The sequence below is a fragment of the Ambystoma mexicanum genome, chromosome 3q (assembly GCF_040938575.1).
Source record: "Ambystoma mexicanum isolate Mex_15411 chromosome 3q, UKY_AmexF1_1, whole genome shotgun sequence".
NCBI classification, from domain to species: Eukaryota; Metazoa; Chordata; class Amphibia; order Caudata; family Ambystomatidae; genus Ambystoma; species Ambystoma mexicanum.
Genome location: NC_090926.1, coordinates 1,481,170 through 1,501,087, shown reverse-complemented (window position 1 = coordinate 1,501,087; position 19,918 = coordinate 1,481,170). Strand labels below are relative to the sequence as shown.

At 47.7% G+C, this 19,918-nt stretch overlaps 1 protein-coding gene across 1 annotated transcript in view; it reads left to right on the top strand.

Annotated features, from left to right (window-relative positions):
• LOC138582001 (chondroadherin-like) overlaps window positions 1–19,918 on the top strand; it is a 162,243-nt gene that overhangs the window by 358 nt on the left and 141,967 nt on the right. The gene's annotated exons all lie outside the window — the stretch shown is intronic.

Here is a 19,918-nt window from a genome sequence, read left to right as displayed (position 1 = left end):
ACACACAGCGGTCCTGATGAGGGGGATTTATTCTCGGAGTTCAGCACCTGCTCGACGAGCTGGGGGAAAGCTCCTAGCATCGTTACAGATGGGGTAAGGCTTGGGGCACCCCAGCAGCTTCTGGCGCGTGACAGGCCTGCACCAGGACACGGTGGGTGGCAAGCTAGCAGTCACGTGTCACAGTCGGGCTCGGACTGGCCTTTAAAGCAACAGGGCAATGCCCGAACCAAACACACAAAATGCTAGTGTGGCCCAGTTCTTCTGGTCAAAGTGGGCAACTTTTTTGCCCCACGTGGGTCAGTTTGATAAATTACTTCACCTTGCAACGAGTAGTTTTGTTGCTGAATAAAATATTCTTTAAAATGCACAATTTGCCTCACATTTTATCAAAAATCTCCCCCTTGGGTACCATTCGGTCGGTCACAAAAAGAATGAATTGCTTTTGGCAAGTGTGGGCCACTTTTTCATCGGTGCCCAGGACAAGTGTATGCCCCAGTCCGACCCTGGTCACAGTGCGCTTGGGCGTGGGATATGGGCCACACAAGTGTCAGGCCGGTGCCTCTGAAAAGCAAGGAGGGTTGGGGCAGAGTCAAACATACGTGAGGGCAGTAGTATTATATTACAGTGCTGGGAATGGAAAGCAATGTACTGGGGGAACCCTCTCATCCGTGGAGGAGGCGGGGCCATGGGGAGGAAGGCGCCAGGCCGAGGTAAGGGTCCAGGCCAGGTCATGCAATACAGTATCTCTTCATAGAACCCAATCCTGGTGATTTGCATAAAATCAAAGAGCCTTATGGGAACATATGAATGTCCACAATTTTAAATTTGACACATGTCTTGTAGTGATTGAGTAAGAAACACTTTTGAGCGAATAATGGAAGTTGAGCTCTGCAGTTTTGATTAGTCATACTACTCACCCTAAGAAATACATTTCTGCACATTGCAAGACATATATACCAGTTTTGAAAGCAGTAAGAAGTATGTGAGGGTTTGGCTGTTTCTGTATTCCGTTTCCAGACTGTCTATTGAAAGTGTCAGTTTATTGAAACGTGGGTTGCTGGTGCCTGTGATTACCAGATTCAAGACAGCTTTCGCTGGGAGTTTCCTTTTCCAAAGCTGAGTTATCACACGTAGGGGCAACTTGCGACTTCAACGAGCAGACAGCTTTCCTTCAGAAGACTGGGCATTACTGCAGAGCCTTCTGAAAAGCACCCTGCTTGTTGAAGTGCTGGTAGCTTTACCGGCTTCAGACCAGTGAGTGTCGTGTGTTACAATGCCTGGAGCAGAACACGATGCTAGGCAATGGAGCCAGATATAGGGCCTCATTACGAGTATGGAGGTAGCCATGCCCTGGCTGCCTCCATACCGGGTTCCTCCAATGAGGACTTACCGGGCCATTCCAACCTTGGAGGACTCGGTAAGTCCTCATTGGAACAACCCATTCCCATTTGAGCCCCCATAGGGCTCAATGGGAATGGGGAGGGAGCTCATAACAGGCCCATTATTAGCTCCCTGGTCCCCTCGCGGGAACCACTAACTTACCGGGTCCCGCAAGGGATCCTCGTAATAGGGCGTCCCGTAATGAAGAGTGCCGGTCCCATACCGGCACCCTTCATTACGGGAGCGCCAGCCTCGTAATGAGGCCCATAATCTTGCACGCACATTTGTGATCAAGAAGCATTCGCTGGCGGACAGCACGTGGAAGACATCAAGCTGTACTCACAATGGCTTGCAGTGAATTATCAGACAACAGCCCCGCCTTGATAAGGACCAAAGTGGTCGAAACACGTGCTGGCACAGAATGGGCCTTAGACTATGAACTAATAAACAGTTCTTATTGTGACTATAAATGTGATGCAGTCCCAAGTGATACTTGATGTTTATTAGTGTGAACCATATTAATTGATCTTTCAAGGACAGCACGCTTTCCACAGATCAATAAGGTTGTTGTGTTTCATTGGTTATATAGGTCAGGGGGGACCTATGATCTGATAGGATTCGCAGCAGTCAGTCCTTGCTATAAATTGGAGATTAGAAGCAATAATCTGTTCCTGTCTGGGCGCTCTTATACCTGGTTACCCAAACACAGGCCACTCGGTCATGTTCCGACCCATTCCCTGCCAGGATACACGTAGGGCTGCTTTAGTTATCAAGTAAACATTACATTGAAGCAACACATATGTACCTTTTGGCACTCATTTCGCAGCTTTTGTGAGAAATGCAAGTCTACGTTGCTCTGCTTTCCCGTGCCGCAGAGTCAATGCCTAGCAGTGTGAAAGCGCCGAATCCTTGAACGTGCCACATTGTGTCCTCACCTGGGGAAAGCGGACCCTAGGCCGCTGATAGGAGCGCGGTCGCGAGGGGGGGGAAAGGGTGCGAGGAGTGTGCAGACGCAGGCAGGGAGGGAGGGAGCCCTCCATAGCTGAGATGACATTATTCGAAACTTCCCACAATCTTCACAAATGGCTCGTGTTTCCCCAATGGCTCTCTCTGGCACTCCACATTGCAGGCTGGTGGGGGCAAAGCAGGGGGCACCCGGACAAACGGGTTGCATCAACTTAATATACACCGTGAAACAGTCATTTATGTCCAACGCTTCCCAAAAGGCCCCTAAAACACTTCCAAGGGCATTTGGTCATAAGGGGTTTACTGGGGGTCATTACGAGTATGGTGCTAGCCATGGAGCAATGAGCTCCATGGCTGCCTCCCATACCGGTACTGCCTCTGGTGTTGTTCAATGGGGACTTACCGGTCCATTCCGACCTTGGAGGGACCGGTAAGTCCCCATTGAACAAACCATTCCCCATTCCCATTTGAGCCCCCATAGGACTCAATGGGAATGGGGAGGGCACAAATAACCGGCTCGCGAATGGCAAGCCTGTTGTTATTTGCTCCCTGGTCCCCTAACAGGACCTGTAAGGGACGTGTGGTCCGACCACACGTCCCTTACGGTTCCCGTTAGAGGACCTCGGAATCGGGTGGTAGGGGATTACCAGCACCGATCTCCTTACCGGTGCCCGGTATCCCCTACCGCCCGACTCGGAATGAGGGCCACTGCGTGTTATTCATTGAACGCATTTTATCATCATGTGTTGCTGTACCTTTAAATCAATGAATGGAGACATACATAACAAAAGAAATGAACACTCTGCAATCACCCTTCTCCCCCCGCCCCCCTTCGTCAGGGACCTTGAAGCTCACCCTGAATGAGTGCACCCTAATCAAACACACACATTAACAGTCCAACATGCCAGTGCAAAGGGCTTCCTAAAACTGGGATGCCCACCTTTGTATGAAGCAAAAGGTGGGCTCGAAGCCCTTTCCCATACTACAAAGGCCTTCATATTTCATGAGGCCCGTTTATAGATTTGAAAACTGCAGAACAAGCAGGGAATGCACCTTTACATGTTTTTGTACAAAGCGATCTACATTATTAAAACAACAAATATCTATCTATACGAGGCTGAAAATGACATTTCACAAAATGACATACCATACATGTTTTGACCTGGGAAAGATGAAAAGCTAAGCAGCTTCTGACAACATTGGCCCAGTGACTGTCAAGCTGTTCAGATTTTAACAAGACGTGCATGGACCACCTTGCCCATCTTGCCAGATCAATAGACTCAGATGATTTCATTTCCGGAAATGTTATTCCTTTTGAAAGCAGCTGTAAAACACGGTGCTTTAAGATTCATTATAAGCTTTAAAATTCAGTGACGTGTCGGGATAGCTAAGTGGGTTGAAAACCTGCAGCAGACCGGTAGCTGCAGGTTTTACATAAATCGCTGCCGCATTCACATGAACCCACCGATCCAACATTCCAAAAGAATCTGACGGGGAGAAAAGGTAAGAGTGATCCTTTGACCCTTTTATTAAGAGCGCCCCAAAAGCAGAAAGCTCTGCTGCAGCTCCTAAGTATCTTTGCTAATATGGTATTATCCAAATTGACCTTTTACAATTGACCTTTTGCACAATTTACCGAATTATAGTGGTCCTAATTGACCTTCTGCACAATTGACCTTTATATTATTTTAGTTATTTTATACACGTATTGTGTTGGTTTTGGATAATAAATAATTTAAAGGAATTGGGGGGGGTGTTGCAGGGGTTTTTGGATTGGATGGGAGTTGCGGGGGCTTTCCCCCGCATATATGTCCTAATTGACCTTCTAAATAAGGTCAATTCTCCCGAGGTCAATTCTCCCGAGGTCAATTGTGAAAAGGTCAATTAGGATACAGCCGCTAATATTGCCCCCATTTATCTTTTTTACGCGGCCAAGAAAGTTTAAAAGCGTGTTAGGCACATCTTACATTAGACTACAACTTCCCAATCATTATCCACGTTTTAGAGGCATAAGTCAGTCTTAAAATTCTGCCTGATAATATTTCCCACCTGAATTGTATTCATTCTGTCATTGAGATGAAAGGCTGAGCCAGGTTTACTGACTTGCAATTGACTTTTCCCGGTTCCTCCAAGCCTTTCACGGATACTTGCTTGTTATTAAATCTTCCCATTTATTAAGTATTTCGTAAAGTAGTATTATACATATCTTGCTCCCCTTACACAATAACTAGACCCAACAGTTTATAGCAATTCATAGTCACTTAAAATACTGGAAAATCGGATGATTTAAAAAGAAAAAAAACACAAGCAAGACTGATATTTGAACAAAAATGGCCATTTGAAAAACAAAAACTGCATTTACATTCTTTTTTTAAAGTAGTCTCCAGGTGAGGGGAAACACAAGAGAGAGGGGAGTGGTATGGGCCTTAGGGATATGATATGATAGTATTAATATAGTGTCTATACACAGAGTGTTTCAAAGCTCTTCAAGGCGGGGGAGAGAGCAGGAAAAATACAGTAATCATTCTTACAAGGCCTTGAGGCATTCAGGATGAATTAAACAAAAACAAAACTATCGTACTAGGCCTGGCGACATTTCAGATAGTGTAAGAGCATTGACAGTAATGAGGGAGGGGGAGAAGAAGAGAAGTTACAGCCAGGGACAGAAAGGAGGTCTGGATAGTCAGTCAGAATGAGAATTGTGAGACGAGATTCAAATGTCCCTATTGCATTTAAAGTCTCATTATTGATGTTACCTCCATAGACTGTGTCCATTACAAAGGGCATTGCAGATTGTCGAAGCAGCAGGATCAGTGCTGCAGGATCAGGCAGGCAAAGGCAAGAGTTCATAATGTTTGCGGCGCTGCCAAGGTGGCTGGAAGCATAGGAGGCAGCAGAAGTGGGTGACAGGTGAAGGACAACCCCAGCCTTCATGCGACATGTGGGGGGAGGGGTGTAGTGGAGGGTCGCAGACCCGTCCAGGCAGTGGACTGGAACATATAGGGGCCTTACATTGCGGGCCTTGGAGGCGGGCCGGCATTCACCTGCCAGCTTGCCTGATTTGTCCAGTTGTAACCTGAGGGGATCAATCCCAGGTGAGCAGAGAAGGGGCAGAAACCAGCTCAGCTGAACGAAAAATAAAGCAGCCATGTTGGAAGAGGCCATCTGTTGTGCACAAAACAAGGTGCAATGCACAACATGTGCACAAAGAGGTGGACTCTCCAGCAAGGATGATGATCAACAAAGTTCAAATTGTAAAGGAAGAGACAGATTGGGGGGCGATGTGACCGAATGGGGTGAAATGCAAAAAAGCAGAGGGAGATCAGTGTGCAAGAAAGCAGAGGGGGAGCAGTCGGCCAGAATGGGAGCAGTGGGCTAGAGGGGGAGTGGTGGGCAAGAAAGCAGAGAGAGAGGGGGAGCGGTAGGTGAGAGACCAAGCAGTGAACCAGAGCAGAGCGGGTGCGGTTGATCAGAGGGGGAGCTGTGGACCAGGAAGCAGAGAGGGAGCAGTGAACCAGAGCTGAGAGGGAGCCGTGGGTCAGAGAGGGAGTAGTTGGTGAGAGAGCGGGGGGCCAGATACGGAGCGAGTGGTGGGTCAGAAAGAGTGCGAGTGAGCTGCAGATTGGGAGAAAGGATGGGGGAAGACCTTGATAGACTGGCGGCAGGCTGCGAGATGGAGAAGGAGGGAGAAAGAATGAAGCATGAACTGGAGAGCAGAGGGTGTGAGTTAAGCGCACTGTGCAGAGTGTAGCAGGGACTAGGGAGTGCAAGTTGTGACTTGCCGGTGTGACAGAGCAAGTATGTAGGCACTTGGCTGGCAGAGTGAGAGGTGTGGGAGTGTAAGTTGTGATGGGCAGTTGGTGAGTGTGAGGGATGTTGGTCAGTGGGATGGTGTTGGTGTTTGGGAGGAATGGAGAACATAGAAGGGTAATATTTGTATCATTGCAACTGATAATGGTCAATAAAGTGAATATTATAAAACAGTCCTGCACATTAGACCAAAGAGGTAGAGCAAAACGCTAATCTCAGCCCACGTTCCATGGAATCCGCAGGCTGCTCCCTCCGCCCCACAGCGCCATCTTCTCCCCACACTGCCTTTCTAAAAAAAAAATATCCCCAACACCCCTCCCCAGCCCCACTTACCTGATTGTTGTGGCAGAGCCACAGCTTCTATCCGTCTCCCTTTGCCAGCCGCCACGGAAATGGAAGAGGCGCTCCATAAAGAGTCCCACTTCCATCTCTCTGGTGGTCATCTTGGAACAGTATTTTCGGCGTCCCGTTCGTTCATAGACAAGACCCTGCTATCTTCACTCCGGGTTACCAGATTGGCAACCCGTGGTGCTAATGGCGTTAGTAACCCATTGCACAGGGTATACTGGGCAGTAACACTTCGCTCGCCCTTTAACTAAGGCTGCCGGACCATTACCCCCAGATATAGCACGTGGAACAGGTTACTAACACCATACTAATGTCCCCAAAAATTATATGAATTACACATATTGCTGTTATTATAAATCTCTCCAATAAGCCTTGAAACGCAGGTCTGACTGGATATCTTAACGAGGTAAGTGCTCCCCCTCTGTTCTGGGGACATCAAAGTCATATCCTGGCAGATGCCAATAAATTGAGTACAGTAAACCCAACTATTATTAGAGTGCTTAGAAGCAGGAAGAATCTGGCTTGAAGCGCTATATATAAAAACGGATTTTAGTATTGTTATTACATTACCTACAATCGCCTACAAATCTACATCAATTATCTCAAAACATGCTCGGCGAAATGTTTAAAAATGGACCTGATGTGGTCATGAACGGCCCAACCGAAATGTGGAGCACTTTTATGGTGTCAAATAACCCAGAACTGCACCAAATGTATATAAAATGCATTTTTTAAAACCTCGGGGCCTGGCTCACAGGACGTTTTTCAATGGGATTGCTCCATTCTAAGACGCGTCGGTGAATCTGGCCCATAGCGCCTCTGAATGAAATGATGAGGATTCAAGGCTCAGCATCGGGCAGAATGGACCTGAAGGACCCGGAATCTCCCCTGACCGCTTAGACACCACACGCCTCTCTGAAAGGCCTTACATCCACCCCAAAAGGATGTAGAGGCGCGTTATAAATGCCATATCATATCATAAATAACTAAGTCTCCCCGTGATATACATTCCACTAATGCACCATTCCCGCCCCATAATGGCTAGAAATTAACCAATATTTCCCTGGAATGATTATAAATTACCAAACATCACCACACAAATGAGTAACAAATGACCCCCAATTCCCTACTTTAAATGTTACCGCCCCCTTTTTTTTGTCATCTTTGTTTTATTATTTTCAAACAAAGTCATGCATGGAGAAAAAATAACACAAGTAAAGTACATCAACAACATCTTTAAACCACCCCATATATCTCACTACATCAGTCTTATCTCAAAAAGATACATGTTAAGAAAAAAAAAGAAAAACAGCATAAACAACCAAACAAAGCAACAAACAAAAGTTAAATATATGTATTGAGTTTATAAAGCTCATTACAAAATCCACATATATGCATCAAAATGTTACCACTTCCCTAAACATAAAGACAAGAAAACACAACAAACACAGACTCACCAGCAAACAAACAAACAACTAAGCTGGAAAAGGTCGTGTTTGCTCGTTTATGTGTTTGTGTCTCACTGTGTCACTTCTGGAGATTCTGGTGAACGAAGTGCAAAGTGATCCTCCAGATAGGGCAAGATAAGTGACGAGGCTCAGCCGCGGCGCAGTGACTCCGGGGCTCGGAGAGGTTCCTCAGCTGCTCACTTCCTCGAGTTGAGCAGTGCTAGAGCCGGGAGCTGGGAAGAGAATCACGGAGGAGAGCTCGGGGGAATGCTGGACCGTGAGCGCGAGGAAAGGAGTTGAGCGCGCGGCTTGCATCGGGCTTTCATGTGGACGGACTCAGGCAGGGCGGAGCAGCTACTAAGTGGAGAGAGTTGGGCTTGAGGAGGCTGAGAGGTCTCCTTAGGCGAGAGCAAGGGGAAAGTGTGTCCAGAAGAGGAGGTAAGGATGGGCAAGGGAGGTGGGAAGCCTGGAAAGAAAGGAGGGGTGGAGGAAAGGGAGAAGAGGGGAAAGATGTCTTCTGTGAGATCCTCATCTATGGAGGAGGGGAAAGGGGGAAATGGGGGACGGCTTCGCAGTAGGTCTCCTCAGAGGAATAATGAAGGAGGGTTGGTTCAGGACTTCTCAGGGTCGGAGTGTCAGGAAAAAAGTGATTTGGAGGAGCTGGGGGCTTTGGGGAGTGGTGTGTTGGAGGCAGAGAAGATGCAACATGAAAGTGTGTGGAAGGTGGTATTGAAACCTGATAGTCGCGAAAAGACATTTTTGGGGGTGAGTCCATTGGAAATTGCTAGATGGATAGAGGCAGCTGTGGGGGATGTTACTCGGGTGCTAGTAGTGGCTGGAGGTCGGTTGCTAGTGGAGGGAACGAATGTTGATAGCAAAGCTAAGATTCTGGAAGTGCGTTGTTTGGGTAGACATGCGGTACATGCGATTGATCAAAGTGGTGTGTCGTGTAAGGGGGTGTTGTATGGAGTTCCGGTAACTGTAAGTATGTCTGAGATAGAAGATAAATTAGTGGATGTTGGGGTGGTGGAAGCATGGAGGTTGGGAAGGAGAGATGCACGTGGGGATGTAATATCTACAACAGTAGCAGTGAGATTTGCGCGGAAGGAGTGTCCGGAAGTGGTGGAGTTGGGTTATCAGAGGTTTCGTGTGAAAGCTTATGTAGCGATGCCAATAAGGTGTTATAAGTGTCAACAGTTTGGGCATATGGCGAGAGTATGCAGAAATGAAAGACATTGTGGGAGGTGTGGAAGGGATCATGACATTAAGGAATGCAAGGTGGAGACTCCGATGAAGTGTGTAAATTGTGGGGGAGGGCATTCTACTGCGTTTAGGGGGTGTGAGAGTCACAGGGTTGCGAGAGAGGTGGTGCAGGTAAGGGCGGCGGAAGGTTTGTCATATGCTGAGGCTGTAGCAAAGGTGAAACCGGCACGGGTAGTAAGCGAGGTGAGTGCGAAAGAGTTGGTAGCGGAAGAGGGTGTGGGAAGAAAGAAAGTGATGGGTGAGGTGAAAGGCAAAGAAATGGTGATTGTTTCAAAAACTGAGTTTATGTGTTTCATAGTGAGTGTGCTGGAGTTGGTTCAAAGGAATGCTTCTATTAGTGTGTCAGATCTTACGAAAGGAGTGGTGGAAGCGGGGAGGAGGTATTTGAGTGTTGTGGATGTGGTGGAAGAGGATGTATTTAAAATGGTTGCTAAAATGCGGAAGCAGAGTGGGATCCCGGCATGAGGATTTTACAGTGGAACGCGAGAAGTTTGTTGAGAAATGGACAAGAGTTAAAAGCGGTGTTGTGCAGGGAATTGAATGTTGACGTGGTTTGTATTCAGGAGACATGGTTGAGGGGAGATCTGAGGTTTGTGATACCGGGTTTTGAATTGTTTCGTAAGGATAGGTTGGAAGGGAGAGGGGGGGGTGTGGCTCTAGCGGTTCGAAAGGGGTTGGTAGCAAGAGAGATTGTGGTGGATGGAGAAGTAGAGGTGATTGGGGCGGGGATACGGGTAGGAGGAGTGGAAATATTGGTGCTGAATTATTATAATCCGTGTGAGGTGGTGGAAGTGGGTGTGCTGTCTGGAGTGATAAGGGGACATGTGGGACCTTGTGTGTTGTGTGGTGATTTTAACAGTGCCAATACGTTGTGGGGTAGCGACCGGACAGATACAAATGGGGAAATGTTGGAGGACATGGCGGATGAATTGAGACTGGTTTTGCTGAATGATGGTTCAGGTACGAGGTTAGATGTGAGGACTGGGAAGCTGTCGTGCTTGGATTTGACCTGGGTGTCTGCTGCCATAGCGGGTGAATGTGATTGGGAGGTGCGTATGGAAGGGGACATGGGGAGTGATCATTCTGGTATATTGGTGACTGTAAGGGGTGAGGTAGGGATCAGGCCACGGATGACTGGGAAAAGGTTGAATTTTAAGAAGGCTGATTGGGAGATGTATAAAAGAGTGTGCCAGGAAGCGATTGTTTCTCGAGGTAGAGGTGAAGAGGTGGATGAGTGGAATGAATATTTGGTGCAGGGAATGAGAGCAGCATCTGAGGCAGCAGTTCCAGAGATTGAGAAGGGGAAGAGTGGGAAGATTGAGGTACCTTGGTGGACGGTTGAATGTTCGAGAGCTGTGGCGGAACGTAAGAAGGCTAGGGCCAGGGCGGTAAGGTCAGGAATGATAGCAGATTTGGTGGCATATAAAAAGGCTAAAGCTAAGGCGCAGAGAGTAATTCGGGAACGGAAACGTGGTTATTGGAGGGGTTATTGTGGGTCCTTGGGGAATGATTCCGGTGTGGGTGAGGTATGGAAACAGTTCAAGCGAATGTCTGGATTAACGAGATCACAGGGTGGAATGACAGTGTTGTTGAAAGGAGAAGAGGTGATTAATGAGGATGGGGAAAAGGCGAATTTGATGGGGGAGTATTTTGCGGAGGTACACAGTTCGGGGAATTTTCCAGAAGAGGTGAGGATACGGATGGGTATGGTAGAGGAGGAGATGCGAGAGGTGTTGGCAAATGTTGGGCCTTGGGAAGAGCAATATGAGGTCCTGTTTTCGATGTTGGAGTTGGATGATGCGATTCGGAAGGGAAAGTGGTCAAGTCCAGGGGTAGATGGTGTTATGTATGTATTTTTAGAGAAGTTGCCGGTAGAATGTAAGTTGGAGGTATTAGCTCTGATCAATGAGATTTGGAAGAGTGGTGTTTTGCCGAAGATATGGAAGAGAGCGATTGTGGTGGCGATTTTGAAGGGTGGAAAGGTTCCAACGGAGTGTAAGTCATATAGGCCGATTGCATTGACTGTTGTGATGTGTAAAGTTATGGAACGGATGGTGGTTGAGCGATTGGGGTTTTATTTGGAGTCGAATGGGTGTTTGAGTGATTTTCAGAGTGGGTTCAGGAAGAATCGGTTGGTGGCTGACCCATTAGTGAGATTAGTGACTGGGGTGGAAGAGGCAATATGTGATGGAGAGATGGTGGGAGCGTTCTTTTTGGATTTGGAGAAGGCTTATGATATGGTGTGGAAGAGTGGGTTGTTGGTAAGATTGTTGGAGGTGGGTGTGAAGGGGAGGATGTTTCGGTGGATAAAGGCATTTTTGGCGGATAGGACCTTTCAGGTGAGAGTGAGGGGGGTGCTGTCTGAAGTTTGGAAGATGGAAAATGGAACACCTCAGGGAAGTGTGATTAGTGCAATGCTGTTTAATGTAATGGTGGATGGACTGATTCGGGCTATGATGGGATTAGGGTGTCAGGTAGATTTCTTTGCGGATGATGGTGTGGTATGGGTAAGAGGGCGGAGTTTGTTGACGGTGCAGAATCGGTTGCAAGCTGTGATAGTACGCATGGAGGAGTGGTGTGGGAAATGGGGCTCCTCGGTGTCTGTGGAAAAAAGTGTGAGTATGGTGTTTTCGAGGAGAAGAGTGCAGCAGGAGTTGAACTTAGTTTTGAAAGGTGTGAGGGTGAAGAGTGTGAAGGAGTTTCGGTACTTGGGGGTGATTCTGGATAGAAAGTTGAATTGGAACATGCAAGTGAATGGAGTGATAGACAAGTGTAAACGCAGGTTGAATTTGTTGCGGGCGGTGACTGGGAAAGAATGGGGTGCGCAGCAGAAGTGTTTACGAATGTTATATAAGGGATTGATTCTGAGTGTGCTAGATTACGGATGTCAGGTGGCAGTGGGTTTCACAAAGAGTCAGAAGTTGCGGTTGGATAGGATGCAGGCGAGAGCGTTGAGAGTGTGTTCGGGTGTGATGAGATCCTCTCCAATGAATGCGGTTCAGGTACTTGTGGGGGAGATGCCTTTGGAATTGAGAAGGGATGTGCTGAATATGAGGTGGTGGATGAAGTGTAGTGCGAAGAGTGTGGCTCATCCGGTACGTGAATGTTTGCGGTATAATTGGAGGTTTGACTATTATGGGGATCGGTGGAGGAAGAAAGGGGGCACTTTGGGGTTTCACATGTGGGAGAAGAGGGTGCAGTGGGGTGTGGGCGAGTTGATGGTTGTGACAGATATGGATCTAGTGAGGTGTCCGAAGTGGATGATGAGGTCTCCTAAGGTGTGCTTGAAGTTGACGAGTGTGGTGTCAAAGAAGCGGGGATTGCGGGGTGAGATCAAAGATTTGGGTCAGGCATATGTGGCAGAGAAAGAAGGGTGCAGGGTGTTCACGGATGGTTCAAAGGATCCGGTATCTGGAAGAGTGGGAATGGCGTATTATCTAGAAAGCATGGGGGAATATAAAGTGGGGCGTCTGACGGATGATGTGTCAATTTGTACGGCTGAGTTGATGGCGATAGCAATGGCGATTGAAAGGGTATGTGAGTTGAGGTTTGAGAAAGTAGTGGTATTTTCAGATTCATTGAGTGGGTTGCAGGCGATTGTGGCAGGGGATGGTGATAGGAAGGATGTGATTTTGGATATCAGGAGAAAGATTGATCGGTGTGTTCGTGGAGGGATGGATCTGGAGTTGGCGTGGGTCCCCAGTCATAGTGGCATTCTGGGAAATGAGTTAGTGGATCTGGCGGCGGGTGAGGGTATGAGAAGGGAAGCGGTTGATGTAAGATTACCTTTGAGTGTGAATGAGACGAAGGCAGTGATGGTGAGGCTGGTCATGGATGAGTGGCAGGAGAAGTGGGTGAGTGGGGTGAAAGGTAGGTGGATGTTTGGTATTCGTGAGAAAGTGTCAGTAAAGGTGAATTCGGGAAGTCTAGAATGGAGGAGGGGGGAGGAGGTGATGCTGAATCGATTGAGAATAGGGCATGTGGGACTGAATGAATATCTGTTTAGAGTAGGGAAGCGAGAATCGAGGGATTGTGCGGTGTGTGGAGTGCCTGAGACTGTGGAACATTTTCTGTTTAGGTGTGAGAGACATGCTGTAGAGAGAGAATTGATGAGGGTTCGATTGACTGCGCAGGGTGTGGCTGAGTTGAGTGGGAAGGCTTTGATGGGAGGTGATGGGGTGAGTGGCAGAAGGAGGAGTAGTGTGATGTTGGATTTTGTGAGGCAGACAGGGCGGTGGGAGGAATTGTGAGTTTTACGTGGGTTGAATGCTGAATGGTGGATAGGTGCACATCATCCAATTGGATGGGGAAGCGCCTGCGTGGGTCCGTCCACGCCTACTCTAATTTAAAGAAAGTGTCACTTCTGGGTCAAGTAACTGCTGTTTCCGGGCCCGTTCGAGCAGTGGACCGGAAGTGGCGGTGATGAGTAGCGAGTGAAGGTATGGGGAGCGGAGTACAGTCACGGCAGTGGTAAAGGTACGGCGAGGTTGTGCAGGGTGTGGGAGGCTTGTAGAGAGGGAAAGGGAGTTCGGATAGCTGTCACGGCGTGCAGTTTTAGATTTTAGATATAGTGCGCGTGGCAGGACACAGAGCCACATGTAGTAGGAAGAGAGGGTGAGGTGCTTTGAGCAAAACATGGTAAGGAAAAGTAGATGAGAAGGGAGTCCTCGTGGGTGCGTGCGCCACTCACATAGGGCAAGCCTGCACTTCGCAAGTTGGAATCCCAGAAGACGTGATAAATTGACCACCATTAAAGTGAAGCACAACAACAGCTATTTAGCGCTTAGAGGCAGGTTGAATCCGGCATTACACACTATATAAAACTTGACAGTATTATTCAGTAAAGTGTAGGACAGTGTTACAAGTAACTCAAAAAACATTTTCGTCAACAGACACTGTGCGCTCAGTTTCCTTAATTAGTTACTAAAAGGAACGATCAATTTAAAGACAACTTATCCTTAAACGTATGGTTTAATGCTTTATTCTATCCGAATTGTGTCTTGTTGCGTCACAACCCTCTGGCTTTGTCAAGGCTATTAAATGCTTACCATCAGAGTCTTTGGCGGTGTTAGAAGTTATGCAGGGTAGATAAGCAAAAGGGGTCAGAAAGAGACTGGCAGAAGGAAGAGTGCAGTTTTAAAGGTAGTGGAAGCCAGGGGGCTGCAAACGGAATGGTGGCAGGGCAGTACAGTGTCAGAGGTCGTGCACAGTTGGAAGTGTGTGATAATATGGGCATGCGGTAGGTGAATGACAGTCCAGTTATCATTATTAGGCTATGAGCGTGGACCAAGCGTCGGGAAGCAACAGAGCGCTTTACAATCACAGGGGGAAGAACAAGGTTAGGGAGCAGAGAAACATGGGAGTGGGGATCTACCAGCAGAGGATGGAAGGCAATAGGCAGCAATGGATCTGCAAGTGACCAGGGATGAAACAGTGGGGATCTGATCACCCAGTCTCAGGTATGGTGAGGAGTGGCCGGTTTATGGATCTTGGTGTTAGGGGGGAGCCATTCCTTGAATAGACGGGTCTTGAGCACCTTCATGTGATGGTCAACTGCATTGGCTCCCTGTAGCAGAATCAAGTTCAAATAATTGGGCCTAGTTCACAGTGCATTTTTCTCTAGAGGCACTAATTTGTGAAAAGATAAGTTTTAAAAAAAGGATCAAAGCTCAAAGATCAAGTAGTCATAATCGTCTGATGACTCCCAAGATACGCTCAGTAAAATGGGGTTCAAGATCATTTTCTTTACAGGTGGCTTCCATTTGAAGCACTATATTTTCTACTCCACAAGGTTCCATTTGAAGCTCATTAACTTTAAGGAGAGAAAGAAAGCAATCAACTTTCTAAAACCTTATTTCCACAATGATTCAGATTTCCCTGTCTTCAATAATCACAGAGTCTGAGAGGAGCCTGGAGGTGCCTGGAGTCCTGGACAGAGTCTGTTCGCTATTTCTACTGCCAAATTGAACTTGGAGGTGTGTCCAGCATAAAACCTGCACATGGCGCAATACGCGCGCGGTCTGTGGCTGTGTGCAGTTACACAGAGCCTGAGCGGAGCCTGGAGGTGCCTGGAGTCCGGGACAGAGTCTGTTCGATGTTTCTACTGTGAAATTGAACTTGGAGGTGTGTCCAGCATAAAACCTGCACGTGACGCGGTACGTGCGCAGTATGTGTCTGTGTGCAGTTCCACAGCTTCCACTGCTACCCTGCTACTCTGCTACTCTGCTTGTGACGGCTCATGAACTTTGGGTCTGCCTGCTACTACCGTCTAGTCCACCAGCGCGAAGCACAAAGTAAGTCCTGCGCTGCTAGTATTGTCTGCACTGCTGCCTTACTTATCTGCACGGCCCCACTAACTCCCACTCAAACTGTCCCAAGGACTGCCTATGTACCCCACCCCACCCTTTGCAATTTGGCTCCCTCTTTTTTCTCCTGCCCCTTTGTTTGGTGCTTGGGCTCGCCTACTGCTTGCCCCTTTGTCTACCGCTGCTATTTCGTGTGATACACCGGCGGGAGAGCGATTCGACAAACCCACTTAAAGCTACAAAGTAAAGCTAGAGAATAAATCCGCAGATTGACCCTGGCCGGAACTGAAGTGGAACTGAAGTGAGTGCCTATGCCTACGTGTGAGTCGAGCGTGACGGCTGCCGCTGCTGCTGATCCCAGTATGAGCATAAGCACGACTGCAACTATTCATGCTCCCTCTGAGCCATTGTGGTCATCTGACACAACTTGCCTCTCCACGTCACCTCACATTCACAGCCCCCTGTTTGTCAAAATAGCAGTTTGCACAGATGGTGCGCCGTGCCTGGGAGTCCCTCGGATGAGGGATGTCACGAATTCATCCCTGAGCACACTCAGGAAGCCTGTAACTCCAATGAGGGTTTGCTTCCCAAGGCCCACCCTGCAACCAGGAGGGCACTGCGTGTTTGCCCCCAACGCACTGTCAAACTGGCAAAATCTTCTATAAAGCAATGAGAGGTGGCAAACACGGTACGCACCAAACCTTTGACTAGCTTTTTTCTTCCGACCACCAACTTAACCAAGGCCAAGGTGGTGATCACCAAACCAGATCCTGGCCATGAAAAAGACGCCATGCACACGCTAAACAAAGAGCTTACCGCAGAATTTCCTTGTCTCTTTCTTCCCTTGGTTCCAAAACTATAGCCACAGTAGTAGATGCTCTAACGCACAGTATGGCGCAGGATGCTGACATAGTGGATACAGGGCTGCAACAACAATGTACCGTACAGTCTGATGAATTCTATCAAACCAAAAGATTTTTCCCCAGACAACATCATCTAGTACTGCAGACTCGCCTGACCGAGTGTGTCCTCATACAGTGACACTATTTCGTTTAAATGATCTCTCTCCACTGGCATCTAATGACGGTCCAGCCTGTTTGGACCTAGGCATTAGTTCGACAAGTGCTTCAACAGAATCTATGTTCAACACCTTGGAAAATATGTTCACTGCCCTCATGACTAAGTGTGAGGGGATGGAAAATAAGCTGTGTACCCTTTGCGACCAATTGACAAAGAACAGCGTGTCATTGGCGTCCCTTAATGCTGAGCTTGTTGTCTCGACAGCACACCTGGAAGCAGTTTGTTGTTTGGTACAGATCTCCAGTTCAATACTGGATCCACCCTGTGCCAAACGCCCCACGTCAGCTAACATGCTTCTGATTGGGCGGAAGCATGCCAATTCCTTAGCTCCGACTATGGCAATTGGAGAATGCCATATTGCCATGGGAAGAAGAAGGCGGAAAACTCAAGCCCAGGCTGTGATGTACAAACCTCTAGCCTCAAAGAAGAAAAGAAGGATGAAAGCACTGGGGTGCACTGACAAGGTTGTCCCCAAATTCGTGACCTTTGGTTCTACCTCAACCTTATCATCCTTTTTTGGCCTGAAGCTTCCGAACACCCTAACCCAGGTACCGCTCTCAAACTGTGCGGTAATTGATAAGAATACTGAAGGAGTTCGGTTAGAATTATCTGACGCTATTGTACTTGCTGCTCTCCAGTCATCTCAGGCCGCTGGATCGACTAGTGGAGTTTGTGGCAATCTGAAGGATGCACCTAAAATAAACATGGGGGATTATTCCTTGTTATAAGGGACGCCATTGCAGCCTCGCACCCGCATTCCTAGTTCGACAAATAACGGTACGAACGTGGTGGACCAGCCTGCTCTAGCCCCTCAACAACTCCCCACCTCCGGGTATTCGAGATACCTATCATTCATGGTGACACTGTGCTGCTTACTACTGCATTGCCCCAACCCCATGTTTCACCAAAGGGGAAATGTACTAGTAACACTCAGACATTACAAATACAGAGCCTATTCAGGGGCAGCAGCGACTTATTTTTAAATCGCTCCTGCTTATTGGGCCTATTTCACAGATTATCCCATTAAGTTGCATTGAGAGCGATGACATCAAAGTTGTAGACATTTGTGAGAATGCCCTCAGGCCTACATTGATAATATTCTTTTTTTCCAACAGTACTTTGTTATACACCTTAGAACATGTTGAATGGTTGAATCGTTTGGGCTATGAATGTCTTGCTATTGATGATGAATACGGACAGAGATTCCGCTCAATAGATATGGCCCGAAGTAACCATTCGAACCCCTCGCTGAACGGCAAAATCATCTCCAATTCAGTTAATGACCATAACTATGACCCTAGCTTGCCAATAGGGGCAGGGCCTGAGGTTGCCCTATGGGGGGAAGAAGCTTGCTGGTCTTGGCTGGCGAGTCTGGTTGCTCAACATGGGAAAATGCATTCCTAGCTTATGGACTGCGATCAGGATGATTAGTTGGAGCACTAGGGGTAATTCCCACCTCTTCGAGGGGGGCGGGGGCTTGATGGCCCACATTGACCAATATCTATTGGTAGCCTTGCAGGAGACATGGCTCACAAATCCTGTACATGTCGATGGATGGCAGTTTATCTGCAAAAAGGCAATACAGGGCGACCGGGGACGCCCAAAGGGAGTGTTGCTCTTGGGCATTAGACAACCATTGCTCTTTGAAGAACTAAAATCTACCTCTCCCAACATTTTGGTGGGTAAAGTGTGTGGCGCAACACCGAATATCGGAGAAATCAGTGGTGTCATTGTCATTAATTATTATGACCCTCCTTATAGATTAGACCATGGCCTTGTACTAGCGGAGGCTGAAGCACTGCTGGAGGCCCATCTGGAAAGCTCTGCTTGCGTCATCTGTGGTGACTTCAATTCTAAGATCCCCAAAGAACTGGAATCGGTGTCACTGGTGCATAAATCCTCCCCAACATTCAAGGCAAATGACCCATTAACCAAATACTGTAGACAGGGACTGGAGTGGGTGAGTGTGATATATTCTGCCGGTTTCAGGATGCTGAATGGCGCAATGCCATCCGAATCACCACCCTAGTTCAAGTATGTGGGTCAAAAATCTAGCAGTATTTTGAACTATGCCTTTGTGGCTAATGCCCGTCTTTTGGTTAATAATCTGACCATCACGCACAGACTTGAGAGTGATCATCTGCCCTTGATCATCAGCTTGAATGTCTCTGCACCCCGTCCGACAGCTATTACGTCCAAGATTTTGGGAGTCAATGTTGAGAAGAGTCGTATTACTTGAAACAATTGTCGCCTTGAGAAATATGTACCTAGTATGAAGGTCGCTTTAGCTACCTATATTGAGTACAGCAACAAATTGGCAGACTCTACACTGGAAGCCATCAACGAATACGTGGCAATGGTAGCAAGGGTGGTCACTAAGGCCTTCACTAAGAGAAACTCTAATTCACGCCAAACAACACTTGTCACTCATAGCCGCCTGTTCCACCAACTCCTGGTTATCAAAAGAAGGTCCCTGCGGTTCACTTTGCGCGCCCTGTCAAGATCTTCATTGGACGGTGCAGTGTATACTTTCCAGTCCAATTCACAAAAGGGTAATTATCGCAAATGGTTAAAAAACCATTGCTATCACCTTGCATGCAAATGTTGGCGTTCTCTGGTAGGCCTTGCCTTAGAAAAAGATGCCTTAAGTTCTGGAAGGCTGTAGAGAACATCCACCATGAGCCTCCCCGGGACATTATTGGTGTTGCTGAACCAATCTGGATTGCTCATCTCTCTAAAACACTAGGAAACAATGCGAATGTTGCGGCCTTACCGCTTACTGAACAAGCAAAATGGCAATTCAAAAAGGGGCCTGGTGACATCCTGAAGCTGATTACGGGTAGCAATTCATCAAGAGCTCCTGGCCCGGATGGTATTTGCAGCTCCCTTGTTAAAAGGGATGCTGCCCATTGGGCAGTAACCCTTGACTGGCTTTTTCGCTGGATTGCCAAGTGCGAGGTCATCCCTCCATCATGGCACGACAGTATTATCATCCCCATATAGAAAAAGGGCAGTCGGGAGGACTCACAATGTTGGACGCTCCATCGAAAATCTTTTTTCGCTTATTGTTGAGTGAGCTACGAGATTGGGCAGAGTAGGCTAACCTTATCCCCCTGAATCAAACTGGTCTTCAGAGGAGACTGGTTACTACCACTAATTGCCTTGCTTTAACAACTGTAATACAGCAAGCATGGGATATTCGCAGAAGAACTGTGTATGTGGCCTTCATCGACTACAGCGCGGCTTTCGATTCTGTGAATAGTAGTCGGCTTTGGAAATAATTGTCGGACTGGAACATCCCGCCTGGCTTGCTCTCTA